The 19,922-nt window shown below is 36.0% G+C and overlaps 1 long non-coding RNA gene across 1 annotated transcript in view; it reads left to right on the plus strand.

Moving 5' to 3' along the window:
• Positions 1-1,833: 1,833 nt before the first annotated feature.
• LOC106950101 (uncharacterized) overlaps positions 1,834-19,922 on the plus strand; it is a 93,807-nt gene continuing 75,718 nt past the window's right edge. Inside the window, exon 1 of the long non-coding RNA XR_001425535.1 lies at positions 1,834-1,901. This is a non-coding gene — a long non-coding RNA (uncharacterized LOC106950101). The remainder of the gene's footprint in view (positions 1,902-19,922) is intronic.

Raw genomic sequence — 19,922 nt, forward strand, 5'->3', positions numbered from 1 at the left:
GATTTGGTTAGTCAGGTTTGGTTACTGCCTAACTGAGGGGAATGCCACTGTATGATTTCCTGTGGATTATGTAAGCTAAAAGAAACAAAAGTGATTATTAGAAGATGAGGAGATACAGTATATGTAATAGCTATCTGTTGCTGGAGCTCATCTCACTACAATCCCTAAGAATGTTGCTGATTATATCTTACTGCTTATAGTGAAACATACAGGCCAAATTTACTAGTCAATATGTAGATAATACAAAGAAAGCTTTGGGGAAAGTTCTGTCCCCCGATTAGACCAAAATAGAACTCTTTGGCATCAAATAATGTGCCAGTGGAGGTGCATAAATATTGCATTTGACCTCAAGTACACCCACCTTATGGTTAAGCACAGAGCAACAACATTGTGGTTTCAAGCTGTTTGTATTCTGCTAATTTAAAAATATTTCATGTGAAAAATTTTTTCTTAACCAGAACACAAAAAGTGGTTCCATTATGATTATGATCCACCAACAAAGGAGCAACTAATGAAGACTCCCATTAAGATCAGGTTCAGTCAGTCTCCAGACTTTAATCACACAGAACTAGTGAAGAAGTTTCTGAAGCTCCAAGTGTCAAGAAACCTTAATGATTTAGTTTCTGTAAAAATGAGTGGTCAGATTTCCCTCCTGGGATATGAGCAAACCTTATGACCAACTGCAAGAAAAACCTTGCACTCTTGCCTGCCAATATATTTTTCTTTACTGTGTAATAACGATAACAACAAATTTGATTTATAACACACTATAAATTTACAAAAATCTCAAAGTGCCACAATCAATAAAACAATTAATATAGAACACCAACAGCAACAAACAAGGACCATAAAACACAGATGAGAACAAGACACATTAATGTGCTCACTTATTTGGCATTATAATCAATCGTTAATGTTAATGTCGTTTTTCTTAAATTGTAACTGATGACTTGTTAAAAAAGAAAATGTAAATGATGCAAAATTGGAGAGTGAATAATTTAGTTTAGAATAATTTTTATTTATTTTCTTTTTGTTTCATCATTTGTCATTTTTTAGCTATTGCTTAGTGTGCTAAAATAAAGTAACATATAAAGAGAAGTGGATTTATGATTTCTTAAGAGGAAAAGATGACTGTTTTTGGGAAATTGAAATGCCTCTCCCTCATAAGACTGACAATTTCTCTCTCCTATTTGATGCATTACATAAGTTAGGCAGTGTGTCTTTCCTAACATTTCTTCAGAGATAGATACTAAAACTATCCAAACTATTTCATTTATGGTTTTTATAGTAATTATAATTTATACCAATACTAATAATAATAATGGGAAAGCAAAAAAATATTTTACCCAGACTGCATTTGTTTGATTTGCTCTATTTACTCACAGCCAGTTTAGAGCACCACATCTATATTTAAAAGTCTGTTAAAACAGGAGAATTACACAGATATGATTATTTTTGGTAACACTTTATTTGAAGGGGGTTGAATAAGACTGGCATGACACTTTCATAAACATGACATAACACCTGTCATGAACATGAATAAGCCTTCATGAATATTTATGACAACAGTCATAAATATTCATGAAGGCTAATTGATGTTCATGACAGGTGTTATGTCATGTTTATGACAGTGTCATGACAGTCTTATTCACCCCCCTTCAAATAAAGCGTTACCTTTTTTTTTATGCCAACATTGCATTTATTTATTGCGCCACATGGAAACCTCCTGAAAGAATACAGCTTGAAGAATTTCACTGAAAAAAAAGTCCATACCCCACTGCACTGGTGACCCTTTTTCCCTATGTCTGCATTTATTTTTGCTCACAGATTCAAGCCTCACGGGCATGGATGATGCCTGTCCTGTACAAGTCTGTGGAGAGATGTCCTACCATTCTTCATAGGTAATTCTTTCCATATTATCTTTGCTGGAGGGGTTTTGTTGCTCTACCTTCCATTTTGAAATACTCCAGGTGTCCTGATGGATTCAGGTCACTGGACAAACTTGGCAATGTTTTTAGCTTTTACTTCTTTCTTTCAATATGTTAATGTTTCCATTTATCCTTTTGGATCCGGCTTGTGGAGGTCAACTTCATCAAAAGTTATTTGCACTTTTCATTTAGCAATTAAAACACTTGTTTCCAGGTCAAAACTGTCAATCTGTTCCATTATAACCATTTTAGTTTTATAGAATGCAAATTGTGCACATCTACCCTGACAGCAGTGATTATTGTAATACGTGGGTCATCAGACAGAGGCCAGCTTTTATCAAGAAGATTTTTGGACTGGACCAAGATACAGTAGTACCATTACATGAGACTCAAACCCCTGTTATTCCCAGGCACCAATGCTAAACACTGAACCACAGTGCAAACGTTTTAAATACTACATTGAATTATATTGTAATTATACAGCACCAAGTTACAAAAAAAATGTCATCTGACAGCATTGTATAATACAAAGGATTCCAATTCATATCTAGATTTTACTAAAATCAAAGTAATTGATTCCATTCTTACACTATATAGAATTTACATTCAGATACAGCTACATACAGTAATATAATTTGAATACAGCACAATCAATCACATGATGTTAACAGGTGAGATAGTATATCTTATGAAGGTAGCACAGCAGATTGCGTTGAATCGTTGAATTTGCAGCAACTCATACTTTCTAAATGAGCCTGTGGCAACAATGGAGAGGAACATTTTTGTTTTATGAGAAAATAACTTCTAGCAAAACGAGGTTCAGTATGACAAGCTGATTTGACAGACAAGATACAAATAGAAATAACATGGAACAGAATATTTCTCTGATAAAGATCAGCACAGACATAATTCCTCTTTGGGGCAAAATATTCAGATTAAAGTTTAAGGTTACTAAACATATTCAGACAACACAAAGTTGAAGGTACATACTGTTGTGTGAGATTCCTTTACTAGATCATTTTATTTTGTTTACTTGTGCAAAAGAAAGAATTTTAAATCAATAACAACTTTCGTCCCTGTGACGGAGGAAACCTATTTCTTACTCCGATACACCCAAAATCTGCTAGAAACCTCCGATTTAAAAAGACCAACTTTTTTCTCACTAACTGAAATTACATTTGACATTACATCAAATCAAGTGTCTTTGTGTTACGTCAGGCAGACTTCACCAAATTATTCCCATCCACTTCTGTCAGAAGGGATGAAATAAAAGTTGTAGCAAATTATTGAGTGAAGCTTTTGGAGGGAAATATTTGACTCAAGTTATATACAGTTTATATTCTAGAGATGTGGTACTGAATTTGAAGGTAGTCATAATGAAACTTCTTTCTTATATTGCTCTAGCATTTTCAGAATAAACATTGTGTTATTCCTAACAGACTGAAAGAAGACGAAAATCTAAGCTACCTTAATGTCAGCTTCTTTGACATTAAATACACTTTAATGTCTCTGTGTAAAAATACACTTTTATACAATATATGTTTACACATACGCTGTATAAAAACATTATATTGTGTGTAAACATCCAAATAGAGCCTGTTGGTTTGTTTTTAAGCAGAGTTAACTTGCACATTGACAGCTCAGGCATGAATGAAGCTGTTCTGACCATGTAAGAAAGATCATTTTGGAGTCTGACATTGTTTACTAAAATGTCATAATTTCTGTGTATCAAAGTAGATTGCAGTGTATACATCTAATTAATAAAGAACCATTTAAGATGAAAAGCATTGTTTTGGATTATTATCCTGTTGACGTGTCCAATGACAACACAGAGGCCCCCAAAATATTTAATGAAGATGTGTGTGTATGAATGGAGGTTGTTTGGAAGACCAGACCAACAGAAGTTTAATTACTCACATTGTCTATTTAACAAATGTTTACAAGGGCTCCTGATATTTGTGAATTGTCCAGTTGGTAAAATATATGTACATTTTTAGCAACCTTGCTGTCAAGTAAGTTGAATCACAACAACTGGGCCTGAACAGTTTTACAAAGCATGCTTTTTGTTTAAAAGTCAAAGCTTATTAAATTTGGCGACAGATGTTGAATATTACACACTTCCTGGTGACAGACCTTTTAGTGTTTGTTTTAGGTAAACACATGTAGTCTGATAATGAAGACATTCAGTCACTGACCAAGAGTCTCCCTGCTAAGTGAGACAGGCATCTGGGATTAGTAGTGAGACAACAGATGGATTAACTGGTGTCTAAGACTTCCTAAGCTGCAAAACCCTAAACCAGTCAGTTGAGATCCTCCTATAAATCCACTCAGCAATTGAAAATCAATACCAATTCTGCTAAAAAATGGTGGTCTTAAATATTATATTACCATTTGTTGGTTGATGCATTGTTAATTTAATCTCTCACCAACTGAAGTGCTTAGAAGAATTTCATTTTTATCCAAAACTTTGAATGCCATCGTCATCTCCCAACCCAATATTTTTTTTACTATGCCTCTTGTACGAATCAATGCTCTCTCAAGAAACCTATTACTATTACATATATTTAGTCAGTAAAGGTGAGCTTCACTGAAGAGGTGGAGACAGACACCACCCTTCCAACAATGTTCACATCTTTTAGTGGGCAAAAGTGACATGTCTGGACCTGAGAGGTTTTTAAGATAAATTGTTTCATAGAATGAATAAATTTCAGTCTAAATGATACCAATGGTGTGTTGCTCTGAAAGTTAAGTGGTTAGCACTGTTGCCATACAGGTAGAAAACACCCAGTTTAACTGCTGCACAGATATTTTTCTATGGCTTTTTCAACATCTGGCCGAACATTTTCCCCCCAGCTACTCCCATCTACTCCTCCATGCATTCTGGGTAATTTATCTCACTAAATTGCTGTTAGGAGATAATATCTGCCTAGATGACTATTTGTCTCATCTGTCCCTACATCAGTGCTATAACCTGTCCCGTTGACTTCTGGAATGGGCTCCGCTCTGGCCTCCCCGGCGTCTCTTTAACGTCAGTCAGGAGGTACATAAAATGGAAGGATTGTACTAAAATAATAATAATAATAATAATAATAATAATAATAATAATAATAATAATAATAATAATAATAATAATAATAATAATAAAAACATTTATTTTCAGTAATGACTCCAACAATGTCTGGATAAGTTCAGATATCTAGTCACAAAAACAAAACATATATAATGCAACTGTCATTCACATTGTGCATACAATCCCTATTGGTGTAGTCTAGAAACTGTTTGAAAGCAACCCCTGTGTATTCTTTAACATCTACATGGGAATCAGACAGTTCTTGCATCACCAGTCTCTCTGCAGCCTGAAACCTCTTAATAAACTGGAAACAAATGTCCATCCCTCTGGCTGCTTTTTTTTTCTCCGGTCGAAATAGTGTACACTTGGCACAGCCCCAATGCAGATCAAAAAGGCAGAAGAGAACACTGAACAAAAATTCCATCTGTCAATCTGGACTGAACAGCAGGTTTATGGAAAATATGTTAAGGGCAAAAAGAGGAATCACTTTGGCATAATTTGATAAGAATAAAGATTCAGGCATCAAATGGCAACAAGCTTCAGTAAGTTAGATTTAGACCATAGTTTGTAAAAACCTAATTAATGCAGGGCCGTGTGGATCAGCTACGTTGATGACTACGTCATCTGCATATGGTGCTTAGTTCTCAATGTGGCTGTCTTGGGTATGATTCATGGCTTCTGGTCATTTGAAGGCAGCAGCAGGACACACCAGAGACAAAGCCCCTCTGGTCTAGGAAAACCTTGAGATTCCTCAGAATCAGATAGACAGAATCGCTGTTGAGAGGTGACAGGATGTCCTGTCATCTCTGGAATATATATCTGTTCAGAGAAAGAAAATGAAAGAATAGATATACATGGACACAGACTAGTTTATAGTTTAACTCTCATATCTAGTTAGCCAATAGACAGAGTATACATGTTTTTGGATGGTTGAAGTAAGCTGGAGTACTCAAAGTGTCAATGAAGCCTGGTTCTTCTTTTGCTCAAGGTCCAAACAGAGAGAACCCAGTCAGGTTTTGAATCGAGGATATTGTTAATGCAAAGCAAGAACGTCACTCCACTGTGTGTGCCTCCAAATTGCTAAAACTAAAAATGTATATGATTGGATGCTTTATCACTACCTCTCGAGTTTTTTTTCCTTCCTCATCTACTGCCGTCGAACAGGGTAAAAAAAAAAAAAGCATGAATGCCCCTCATTTGTTTATTGGTGCAAACCAAACATTTGCAGCCAAGTCTTTCCTTGAGGCATTGTGCAACACAGCGACAAATGTTTTCATGTGTGCTGTCGCACAGCAACATTCGTCACATTTAAATTAGACCTGTGTATTTATGAGTCACTCTAATTCAGTAGAGTGTATGACAGGTGACCTCCTGCACAAAGAGAAGGGGGCTGGCAACAACAGAAAAATAGCATGGCACTGGTTCCCCGATGATTAAGAAATGCCTCGCTCCCAAACCATGGCTGTCTCCAGGGACACATCATCTCCCTGTTAGTTTCCACACAGAGCTTCAGCCCCACAGTGAATGACAGAAAAATATGCCGGGCTTTGTATGGAGTTCTTGTGGGACGGACACCTGCCTCACCGCTTTGTTCTCTTTCTGTTTATTATCTTGCACATGATTTCAGCCGTTGTCATCGGTTTTTGGGCATAGCTAGTAATGACTGAGATTGCTGTGTAGCTTACAATGGGCTTCATAAGTATACCTTGTAGTTTTCATTTGTTATACCCATAGGAGGTAACAATGCAGTGGGATGATGATGAAGACCACTGAACTGAGAAGTAGTTTGTATTTTAAACCCAGACATGTGTTTCCTGGTTGCTGGTTTTGCTATTCTGGTGGAGCTGTGGAGAGGGGAGCTCTGTTGGGTGGAAGCTCAGGTGCGAACTCGAGGAAGAACTTTGTATAAATAAGTGGTGTTTTGTATGAGCAAGCATTTAGGAACCCTGAACGATAAATCCAAGGATTTCTCAAACATGCATGAAAGAGTCAAAGCAACTCTCACAGTATGTTTTTTTCTTTTCTTTTTTTGATGAGGGAATATTATATAAAACTCAAAAATGTCAATTTCACATAATACTCACCCCCACTGCACCACCCCCATTCCCTCTTTAAGGTCAACTAGAACTAGAGGCAGCCCTCAGTGTCTTATGAATTGAGGCATGAATTGGTGCGAAACTTCCCACAAAAAACAAGCATGGATGTAGTTGATAGGGTGTCACTTCCAATAATCACCAAAGCCTTGACATTCACTTTCCAAGTTCTTTCTTTGACATGTAGAAATAAAAAGAGCACATTGGATTTAAACTGGCTGCCAGAAGACATTCATTCTACTCTTGACTGAAGGTCTAAAGTTGGCAAATCTTTTATGCATGGTTTAACATGTTAACATGATTCTGTTTCTGAATGTCTTTCTGCACGCTGAAAAAATATCCATTGATGCCAGACAATCGATGGATTCAGTGCAGTTGCTCTGCCCACATGTATCATCACTGGGTGTAGGGCATCAAGTGGCTTGGGATCGGGGGATCACCAAAAAAAAACTAAAGTCATGTTTATTTGTATAGCACAGCGACATGGCAATTCAAAGTGCTTTACATCATAAAAACAACACAGTCATGAGTTATGGAACAAGCAATAAACATTACATTTTGTCAAATACCATCATCAAACACATCATTTAATCTAACAGTGGGTTCCAGCACAAGACATAACCACATATTTCAAGCGTCTTCAAAAATCTCATTCACACAAGTGTATTGTGGGAGTTCAAGGTCAGCATATTTAGCCTATTTGCAGTAGATGTACAAGACAAGCTGCAAGTACAATGGTTTGCTGAAAGGAGAGTTTGCTGAAAGTAAAGATGAAAAGTATCTTACTGTTTGCAGGATGCAAGACTGACCAGAAGATATACCTGATACTTGCACAAAAGAGTGGTTGGGTGTGAAGCTGGGTCAAGCATAAAGTGCTGTTGAGTTTCCTCTGAGAGTTTTGTCCAGTTTTGTCCAGGTTTTGTCCAGGCTCTGATATGCAGGTAAGCATGTCAGAGCAAGTAGCCAATCAACAGAATGTGGAAGTAGGAACAGTGGAAGACAGAGGAGACAGGTGAGGATCCACAAAATTATTTGCCAGAGGAGGAAGTGGCCTGAGACCAGACAGATCTGAAGGTAAGTACATTCACAGGGAGTTAAATTAGGCACACAGAGGAAACACAAACTAAGGAATTAAAAGACCATGCCAGGTAATACAAACAGAGGCTGGACTATTCCACATAGGCCCATCAATAGGTGGTCATCTTCCAACTCTTTAAATCCACTGCAGTTTAATAATGTAGTCTGCTTAGCCATAAGCTGTGGAAATAAACCACAGGACATGGCTGTTTCTTTGTGAGCTTCACATGAAGTTCATAATCATGCACTCCAGAATCATGACTTATCTTATCCAAATGTCTTCGTAGGGTAGGGCATCTGAAATATCTCTGGATTAATAAACTAATCTTTATCATTCAATAAAAAGACAAGAAATATAAACAAAACATTTAGCTGACACGCTATAATGACATGCTATAATAAGTATTTACCAGGAAAATGCTGCTTGTACACCCAATATCCAGTGTGCTTTTGAAAATAGTCACCAAAAATCTTCAAGAACTGCAGTTTACACTCTTTTGGAGAACTTTATACCTAAAACTTCCAGATTGAGAAGCGCTGTAGCCAAATGCTGTAGCAGCGTTATCATTTAGCCAAGATGAATTGTATATGTTACAATTGTTTCTTTTATTTTTCATCACCCTTCTTCGTATTTCATTACAACTAAGTTGGCAGATTTGTGGAAGCAGCACAGTCATTTAACAGCTAAATAAGTTTTGAATTTCATCATTTTGGCTGTCCATGTGAAATCTGGGAACACTTACCTTCGTATATGGTATAATGATTTTTCTGCTCAATGCTGCCATGCCATACTGCATCTCCCAGTGCTGAGGAGAAAGAATAAGAGCCATCCGAGGTAAATATTCTCCGTGTTAAATTAGGATGTCTTTCCATGTAGTGTATTTCCACATCACTTCTTGGGGTGAATGCAAGAAAACAGTGTAGGCAAAACAAAAACCTAGTTTGTTCCTTGAATAAATATATCAAAAAGAAAAAACTTTCTTATTGCACATCAACATTACATGTTGCAAATTTTGTATCATAAATATTTAATTCAACAAGAGGCGTAGGGCAAAATGCATATATGAAGTCATGATTTAAATCTAACAAAGAAGAAACACAAAATATTAAATGATTGTTTTGGCAGATTGTAAAAAAAAAAAAAAATTGCTGAGGGTTAGATCACTGACTTAATTATTCCAAAAACATTACTATGATTTTATGAAACTTAACAATGGTTGAATATAAAGTGAATATTAAACCAAGTTTACAAAGTTACTTGCTGAAGCTGACAAAGCTGTTGGAGCTGAAAAACAAATACAGTCTTTAATATTTTAAGGTCCAACTGTGGGCCATAAAAAAACAGAAAATATTTACAGATGAGAGAAATGACAAACACGGGTTGATGTCAGACGTTCAGAGGAAGTGAGAGAGAAGAGGAGGAAAATAGCATTCGAAACGAGGGAAATTATTGAGAGAATAGTATAAAAATTGGGATGGGAGAAATAGAACTGCAAAAATCAAGATAAACCTTAGCGGAAGACCCAGAAACCAGCGTTTGTTTGCATCTTGCAGATTTTTGCCTCAAATTATCCTGCTCCCCTGACTTGTGAGCCCTCCGTCTGTGTTTAGATGGTGCATTAAAACCTTTCCATGCATAATGTAGAGTTGTAGGTGTGCCTCTGACATATGATTAAAAAGCCTTCCTGCTCCTGTTGTGTATTTGTGAAGGGAAGAAGAAAGGTTTAAAAATTTCTTCCTCTCAGATGAATCACCTGTGCATTGTTTCATAATTAATTAGCCCATAAAGAGACTGAACAAAATAAAAAAGAAGAGGCAGCATCTTGTGAATCCACCAAGGTAATTAACATCCCTCCCTCAACCTGAAACATGGCAGCTTTCTCCAAATAATTGCCTTTTGAACCCACAGGGGTTCCTTGGTCCTGTGTTTGGCTGTTTACACAAAGAGAGGTAAGACTGAGAGGGTTATATTTAGACCAGGACAAGATTTCAAAGTTTTACCTACAGGCCTATTTAACCGCCTAAACAGGAAATTACCGAAAATAGCACTATCATCAGTAAGTCTTTTTTTTTTTTTTTTGAGGTGTGACCAAAGCCTTACTACAAAACAGAGCCAGCTGTTCTAGTGATACACTTAAAAACAATCCAGTTTCATAAAAAGCACCATTATTGAAAGATTAGTGTGTCTTTCATCTTCAATGTTTGAGTGTGGAACTATCTAGCCTCCGAAACTTGTATTTGTCAGCATCCTTAGGAGAGTTGGGACACTGAAATGGTTTAATGCAAAATAGATGCATCCCCTATGGTTTGTTTAAAATAGCAGCATCCATTACTACATAAAGATTCAACCGAGGAGCCTAACTGGGCAAAGGCCAAGGGAAATGGCAAGTTATCATCCCTGCACCACATCTTCCATTTGGATACCCGCGGGGCACAGCCCACTGAAACGTGGCATAACAAATTTGATCTAAAAATATGAGCTCCAAAATACATTTCATGTGAATGTTTAAAATATTGATGGGTCATTTAAAGAATTATACTGAATACTTATAAAATTAAACATTTGTTTGTGATTCAGAGTTTTCCATTCTTCATGTCATTAGTCAAACAATAAAATAATAAAGATTTGCTGTCAAAAATATAATATACACGCCCGTCATAATGAATAACCTCACAAGAACTGATTACAAAAATCCCTGGATCAATGCTTTCATTACTTAACATGACAGCATTCAATTCAGTATGTTTTACAGTGACAGAAATTGAAGTTGCAAAACGAGTTTCTGTTTAAATATGTGGTGAAGGAGAAAGATGATGGATAAAGAAAAAGAAACAAGAGGAAAATACACCAACCTAAAGGAAGAAAATGTTATCAACCATTCAAAGGCTTTTTCACATCCAGGTGATAAATACTAAGGAGATTTACCTAACTTTGAATTGATTTAACTGCGTTCTGGAACATAATTTACATATCAAATTATTAAACAACATTTCAGATTTCAACTGTGAATTAATTTGCTTGCAGGAGATAGGTGGAGAAAATCTATTTTTCAACGCATCAAGAGGTGGACTTGGAAGATTCTGAACCGATTAACAATCATCAAAACTGTGCTACGTTGATTACTTAAATGTGGCAATCAGATAATTTATGGTGAGAATATGAAATCACGTGGATATGACAGGACCATATGCAGCAAAGAGGGAAATGAGTTGCGAGGAGCCACATCATATTCTGCATGTGTACAAATGAGCTGAAATACTTTGAAACACAACAGACATGTTTCCAGAGAGAGGTGAAAGAAAAAGAGCTTGTGTAGCCCTACCCAAAGTTATCCTCTAACTCATAAAAGACAAAGGGAATGACAAAGTTCACTGCGACTTTTACTGCAAATGATTTATGTCCTTTGAAAGTCATTAAAAAAACAGCTTTTGGACCACGGAGAATTTTCCGGATATAAAATCCTATTACTGCTGCATAGTGGCGTGGTTGTAAGCAATGCTGCCTTGCAGCTGGAAGGTCTTGGGTTCAAATCCTGGCCTGGAGTCTTTGTTCATGGAGTTTCTACGTTCTCCATGTCCGTATGGGTGCTCTGGCAATGGATGTCTGGATGAAAAATACAGAAACGTTATGGAGTCTCTAAAGAAAGTGAGATAGATCTAATGAGTAATGCTTAGACAACTGTTGTCACAGTACCATAGAACATTTTCTAGTGACTAGAGGCTTTAATGTTTTGTGTCAAATAAAAATGAGTGACTCACACAGATGCAAATATGAATGGGCTTTAAAAATGCAGTAGAGGTTTGGCAACGTTGTTTATTTTTTTCCCCTTTTGCTAAAATAAAAAGGTATTGGGCTCTTCATTCTTTGTACACAGGAGGGGGTGGGAATGTTAGACCATGTGTCAAGTGGTGGGGTGCACCATGTTGTGGTAATAATGATAGTAATTCAAAGTTAGATTAAAAATCTATTGAGTAATTTTTTTTTTCATGGTTGCAAATGGTGCACTTGGAATTTCTTTTTCTGCTATAAAGACCTTTTTCTTTCGCTACAACTCACACAGTCGTGTGAGTAAAAGTCCTGTTAACTGGATGCTTTTGGCCTTCAGAATGTCTTGATTTGTCTGTTTAATTTGTTACCAGCTTGGAAAATTCATTGGACTTCTGGTAAAAAAAAAAAAACAAAAAAAAAACTTACAGGTCTGCTTGTAGTAATAAAAAAAACTACACATTAATAATGACTCTTTGCACGTAGAATTTTCATTGTTCCAAGAAAGTGGGCCTATTCTTCAGCAGTTATCTGAATAATAGTTGTGCCTTTAAAATTGATTCACACCTGGACAGTCCAATAATTGCACTGCCAGGTGACAAATAGTGCCACCCACACCTTCCTTCAAACTTTCACAATAAAAGTTTCAAATGTGCACATGGGCACTCCAAATTTCAAAGTTCTCCGTTATGTGAAAAGCTAATAATGCTGTTATTCTTAACTTCATAATGTAAATATATTTATTGGATATTTTCAACACACATTTACACGGCCATGATTGACTTCCAGTAACTATAATGCAAACTTTTCATTTTTGCAATACAGCACTTCTACACAGAAAGTGCCAACAATCTTACTCTAAAAATATTATAGTGTTAAAAAAACAAAACAAAACAAAAAAGCTAAAATACTTAGGTACACCTAATTGTTGACCTGGTGCACCTGGGCAACCTTAGTCCAGAGCCCTTGCTGGTGCAGATGGACCAGAATATACTGTATTTGTGTGAATGTGAGTGTGCACAGCTATGACAGAGAAAAGTGGGGGAAAGCACTTTCTGAGTGATTAGGTGGCTTTGGAAAAAAAAAAAAAAAGAAACTGTGAATGTCTGGAGTAGCAAATGTATTTCCAAGTTCTCAATTAATAAAGGGATTACTCACTTACTAAAATATTGGATATCTGCAGCCCTAGAGTTTTGTAGAATGCTTAGAAAAATATAATTTACTGAAGTAGCCCATAATCACATAGAACATTTTTGAAAATAACATCTTAATTACAGTTAATTGGAGGATGAACAGAATGATGTGTTCTGTATCAAAACGTTGTGAATAAAAGGCACATTAAGGTGGAATGAGGTTTATTTTGAATTCTCAAAGCCTTCCCTAGCATTATTTCAAGCTGAGTATTGCTATTAATGAACATTCATGTTTCCCACCTCAATCCCCAGCTGCTTCTTGCCATACAGATGAACGAACAGTCAAGGTCAACAGCTGATCACACTCTTAACCTGAAACTGACCTCATGGTGCCTTGTTTCACTTGGGGGACCTTGCTGTAGACGAGGCAATTTGTCATGTTCGCAAAGTAACTAGCAATTACCAAGCGTCCTTATGGGCATCATGTATCACTGACTCTCTGGCAAATACCTGTGGACTTCCAAAAAATCCCAGCTGCTTCATGGAGGCCAAGCAAAGCAGCCACATCAAAGTATGACCTTAAATCTAGATTGCTCCTCTGAATTAAGCAAAAACCTGAATAAATGTAAGGATCGAGTGTTAAAAAGCATTCCTTACCTGTGCCTATCACAGACATTTAAAGGGGTTTATGTTAGGTATACATATTAAAGTTGTCATGTTTTAAGCATATTAATACTGAACATTGAACCCCTACTAAAGCAATGACCTAGCAAGAAAGATAACTTTGTAAAATTGGGTCAGTACGTCATAAAATGGCAGTTAGGTTTTTTAAGTTTGTTTTATTTTCTTTGAAAAAGTCTTGAATAATAACATCTTGCTGTTATTCCACATGTAGATTTGATCATAACAGAATATTTTGGAAATGTGTTAATAAAAGTTTTATTTTTTATGAATTTATTAAACTGGAATAGTATGGCATAAAATGGCAGATCATTTCATTTTATCTTATAAAATCAAGGCACTGAATCTACAGGCATTAAACAAAGCCCGGAACTCATAAGCTGCTGTTTCTGTTTTTGGGCTTAGGATGAGTTCAGGTTAGGTTTAGGGTTAGGCACGTTCTGGTAACAATTAAGGTTTAGGGTAAGGATCAAGATTAAGCAATAGAAATGAGTGAAAAATGAATGGAAGTCTATTTAAAGTCCTTGTGAAGATAGAAAGGGATCCTGTGTGTACTGAGGGGTGGGAGCGGCTGGGATTGTGTGTTACTTAACATAGACTGGGATGATTAGGGAAATTTATGTGACAAGTTTCAAAACTTCCAGGTTCAGAATCGCAAGACTGGCATTTGGTATGGTTTTTTGGCACTTTGAAGTGTAAGTGACCAATTTGGACTAGATGGAAGAGTTGTAGATCATTAAATATTTTTAGAATTACATTGCTATAGACACTTTTATCTGGTTCAAAAGGACTTAATAGACTCTGGATTTTTTGTTTTTTCCTTCATAAAAATTCTGATGGCTTTCTTCGTTTTGTTTTTACAGTTTCTTGTCATCCGTTCTCTTCATCTTTCTCACTGCAGCTTCTTCCATACATCACCTTCACATAAGAATTTAAAGTGGGTCAGTCTGTGATTCCCTTGTTCAGTGAGAAGGAGCATGCACATTCATCATTGTATTCTAAGCTCTTTGTTTCCAGATGCAATTATCCCTAAACAATGGCCCTTGCACAAAGATTGCTCTGGCTTTAGAACGTTTACACTTAGCAGGTTATATAAAAGACAGGTTTCTGGGGAAATGAGTTATGACTTCTCTAAACTTGATTTAAACCCTTGATGGAAATTGCAAAATGTGTTCAAGTGTATTTGTTCAGCTTGAGTACAGGAGCTAGCATTTTTAACTTTATAAACTAATTGCTTTGAAAGAAGTCAAGCAACATAGCTGCTCATTCATAACCCAAAGCACAGGACAGGAATCTGTCACTGTGCTTTGGCTAAAACTGTGCAGTTCACTGTATAATATATGATTGTGTTTTTGATGACAGGTCTAGTCAACCCAGTAACATACATTGATTAGAAAAACTACCTCAGTCTCTAGTGACCTATGTGAAAAAGGATATGCGAATGTGCCGTAGAGGGGTTTAACTTGAATAAACAGAAAAAGTTGCCCTACAAATATTGAGCAACCAGGTTCCAGTGTGAGATTTGTGTATCAAGTAGAGCATCCCACACTTCTCTCTGTGCTGTCAAACCTGTTGAGGATAGTAAAGGAGATAATGCTTGGGCTTTTTCAATAAGACAGTACTAAAGCCAAAAGCCATCAACACATTTGGGAACTTTTACATTAAACAATAGTGAAATAGATGAATCCTGTAAGGTGTATTTTTTTTCTCCTATCACCATGTGACTAATGCAGTTTTTGATTGAAATTACATAGTTCAAAAAACATCAGCGTAAATGAATACTCCAATATTCTAACAAAAGATCACCATGTTTTCAGACATATAGATGTTGTCTTCTGGAACAACATCCTTATGGATGGAAACCAAACCTTTTTTTCCTTAGGTTTGGTTTCAGTTTTTTTATATTTATATGTTTCAGTTTGTTTTGATCCCTATATGCTCTTTGCTGTCTATTGTTTAAATCCAAGAGTTTCAATTTGTTGATTATACTCCCGTCAGCATGCATGCTTCTTTGTTTACCCTATTTATTGGCGGGTTGTTATATTTTTTTCTTTCTTTTGTCTCTTTACCTGCTCTCTAACTAGCACAAAGCAGATCTGTTTGTGTTATTTATTTTTTAATTATTAATATTTTTTTTTTAGTTCTTGATTTCCTGATCTGCAGCCCTTCATGTTATGATTACAAGAACAAACTGGAATCTATAGAAAAAATGTGACCTGACCAGAGTACAGTGGTTCCTATAATCCAAATGGCATGTTCAAGCCTCTGTAATAGAATGCTGCAATCGATCGTAGCAAAGCGGCCCTGAAATCTAAAAGGGCAGGTATAGGCACAAGTCCATTCTGAGTCTTAAGTAGGTTACTGTTAAAAATGGCCAGAGCCACTTCTATATACACTGGAGCTATTTTAACAGCTCTGCTGGTTATTTTTAAGGTTTGATTACAGTAACCTGGGATCCATAGGCTACTAAGCCTTACATGGTATAGTGTATGCTGTCACATTGACGATTATCTTTAATTAGGTAGCTTAACTTACTGACATACCTGTCACTGTTGTGGGTATGTTGTATCTAACCCATGAAGGAACATAACCATTGAGTTTTTAGGCTCCTGAACTGCTGATTCCCAAAGAACTGAAAGCAAAGACTCCCTAAATAAACCTCACTCTTTGTATTATGTTAATTAAAAAATAAAATCAACAGATGCTTGTAATTCTTTTCCTTAATCCTGCAAATTTGACAGGGAAGCAACTATTGCTCTTACTGTCCTTTACAATCATTATCGCTACAAGAGAAAAAGGAGACTGAACTGAACTACTGTCTTCAAAATATGGTTGATTTCTTCCACAGACATTTTAGATTTTGATAAAAGAATAATAATAAAAAAAAAAAAAAAACTATGTTTATTCTATGGGAAATACTGGCACAGTTTGAGAAAAGTAAATATATAAAACTGGAGATGATGGCAAGAGCCTAAAATTAGAGTGGTAATGCAGCTTGATTTTGTTTGTTTGTACTCTTACACAGCGTGTACAACCTGTCAGGCTTTCCAAAGAAACAAAGGAAATCTGAAAACTGCAATCTCTAAAGATTCTGAAATAATAAGCAGGAATAATTTATTTATTACTTTGGCACTGAGGAAAACACTCATTCATTTATTAGGTAGAAGCATATTCTATGTAAAACTTTCAGATAAAGTCAAACTCAAACGTATTACTTAGCAAACTAAGGCTAGAAAACACTTACTAGATATCTCCATGGCTGCAATGGAGGATAAGTTATTTTCCTTTATGTTGAAATTAAGGACGGACAGTCTGATTGCACATTGTGTCCTTTCGGTGGAGTCCATGCTTTCCACAATCACATCTCCCTCTTAAAAATGGTAGTTTTCTCCTCAAAGGTCCACATTTCTTCTTCCTAAATGTCGGCATTTACACAAAAACGTCTCCCGAGTGACTCCTTCATCCCAGCTCATCGTTCTGACCACTCCCCACTCTTACAATCATTCTTCTTCTTGGGTGTACCCATTAATTTTGTTTGTCAAATCATCTGTCATATGCACAATGGCAGCTAGAAATGACTCAAGGGAAAGTGTTGAACATTACTGTAGGTGAGTGGGGATCATAGATCTCTGCTAATTAAGAGGCTGATTGCTCAGTTCCTTTTTTCCCCTTCACCTCATTGCTTGTTGAACTCCTGTCTGTTTGGACTTAATGAGAAAAACTCTTTGTAGGTTGAGTTCATTGTTATAAACCCAGAGCTGGGTAACTGCAGTCCTCAATGGCTAGCATTGTGTGTGTTTCAGATGTGTTCAATGCTTCAACGCACACCTGAATCAAATGAATTGGTAATTAGCAGAGTCCTGCAAAAGTTGGCACTGGCACTTAAGAACCAAATTCCCAGTGGCTGCTACAGATGTTATTTTCACTCAAATCAAAAATAAATGAAGATAAAAACAATTAAAACATAGAAATTAATTATTTTAGATTTAATTCACAGGATAAGAGTTTGATTTTATGTGAAACGTCCAGAATGATTTTATACAACAGTAAATATTTGACTCAGCTGTTGTTGAGCTGTAATTGAATTTTAGGACCATTTTTTTGTGTGCAAGGATAACAAACATTGACTTGTAAAATGTTTGATTTCTTTTTTATTTGTTAATACAGTATATCCATGTATTTAGTTTTCTAAATTGTTATGAACATCTATAATACAACTGTATTTTAAAATAATTTGTCATTTACAAATTAATCTGCAAAAGCAAACAGAAAAAAAAAGTGTAATTAGGATTTTTTTTTACAGTGTGGGATTGTGGTCCATTTAACTTCACTCATCTTCCATCAGTTCTGATCACATTTAACAGGGTTTATCTTTAAACTTTATTGGAAGATAGCTCCTGATCCTCTTCAGTCACTTATGAGGAAAACACATTTCTTTTGACATTATTTCTCAATTAAACAGCACTAGTTTCATTTGCTTGTAACAATAAATATTGTTCAGTTGGTTAGCACCACTAATAATTGGAATGCTTTTCCCTGTAGTCCTATGAGTTTTGCTATTGTTCATCTGGTAAAAATAGCTTTCAGCTTTTCATTTTTATAAGCCTCAACTAGAGGAAATACATTGTTCTCTGTGAACTGATACAGTACAAGAAAAGTACAAGAAAAGTACAAGAAAAAAAAAAAAAAAAAACTTAAGATTTTGATTGTACCCCATACTGTTTAAGAACTGCAATTGATTCAGCCACATAGAAAAGCAGAAAAGAGTTTTTCACTCTGAACTCAGGCAATTCACCAAAAATGATTCTTTTTATGGAAACTCTTGCGGCAGAGAACCTGCACTAAATTACACTTGTACAGAGTTTCTGTTGACGTTTTGACCACTTAGAAAACATTTCACGTCACTAGTCACTGTCACTCATTTACCCACATAAGATGACACACATACACGAAGCAGCGTGATGGACAACATGCCCTGGGACACTTCAATTATTAGTGTTGAAGGAACGCTGGAATCAAACTCAAAAAGTTCCACTAAGGGTCAGCTTAACCCTGTTTAGTCTGTTTAAAGCTTAAATCTGTTTAAAGCTTAAATAATCAAAGCTTTGTCCATAAAACTCTAAATTGCAGCTGCCAAACGTTTGAACATCACCCTTACAGCTCTGCTGGTCAGGATTAATAGGTCATCTGGTTCTCTTGAATGCAGCACATTGACTTAAGAAGAAAAAGTTTGATCTTGATATTTCTAAAGAAATGTATTGATCTTACCGTAGGTGTACTGTTACACATTTTTCTGTAGCCCATTAAGATGAATTTGAGTTTTCACAAAACTCTGATCTGGTGTTTCCAATAATGTCTGGGTACACTACATCACTAATCACCTAAGGAGAACAATGATTTCATGCCCACTTACTTTCTGGAATGTACCGTTCTCTTTGTTGAGCCAACTACATGAGGATATGCTGTAAATCATTATATAGATGTGATCATGTTTTTTTTTTTTTTTTTTTAGAAATGTACCTTTACAGAACTTTGGGTTCCTTCACAAGTTTGGGCACATATTTTCCACTTGCAACCAAAGGTTTAGTTTTATTTTGCTTATAAGTAAAATAGTTAGCTCTCTTAACTGAGAGCAAATTGAAGCAGAGAGATTGAACTTTGTGAATACAATAGAAATGAGCACTAACAGTGTGTGGCAGTCACTTTTGATGAATTTATGTATTTAGACGTTTCCTTTTTCAGATGTAAAATAGGAACCAGAACTGTTTGAGTTTGACAGCTGCACTGCTTTTAAGCACAGTTATGTGACAGGTCTAATGACTTTGTCTCCCATGGTGACATTACGGAGTCACAGTCACTCACTGCAGCCGCCAAACTGTTCCAGCAGATTACTTTGGACAGAAATGGGATTATGCAGCAGTGAACAGAATAATTATACTGGATAAGTTGATCTTTTTGAAACAGGATTACGGTGGACAGATGAAGAAGATTGTAAAAGATGGGTGGGTGTGCAATGGCATAAATTATAGTGGAAAAATTCTAACAGAGGATAATAAGTTGAAGTAAATTACATGTCTTTCGTGAGCCAATTTTGTATTTCATTTTGTGGCATTTGTCTGCACAGCTGTAGTCACCATGGTGAGAACTTAGAACTGTTTTTTTTTTTTTTTTTTT

The sequence above is a fragment of the Poecilia latipinna genome, unplaced genomic scaffold (assembly GCF_001443285.1).
Source record: "Poecilia latipinna isolate Pla-1442-1.1 unplaced genomic scaffold, P_latipinna-1.0 Scaffold378, whole genome shotgun sequence".
Lineage (NCBI taxonomy): Eukaryota > Metazoa > Chordata > Actinopteri > Cyprinodontiformes > Poeciliidae > Poecilia > Poecilia latipinna.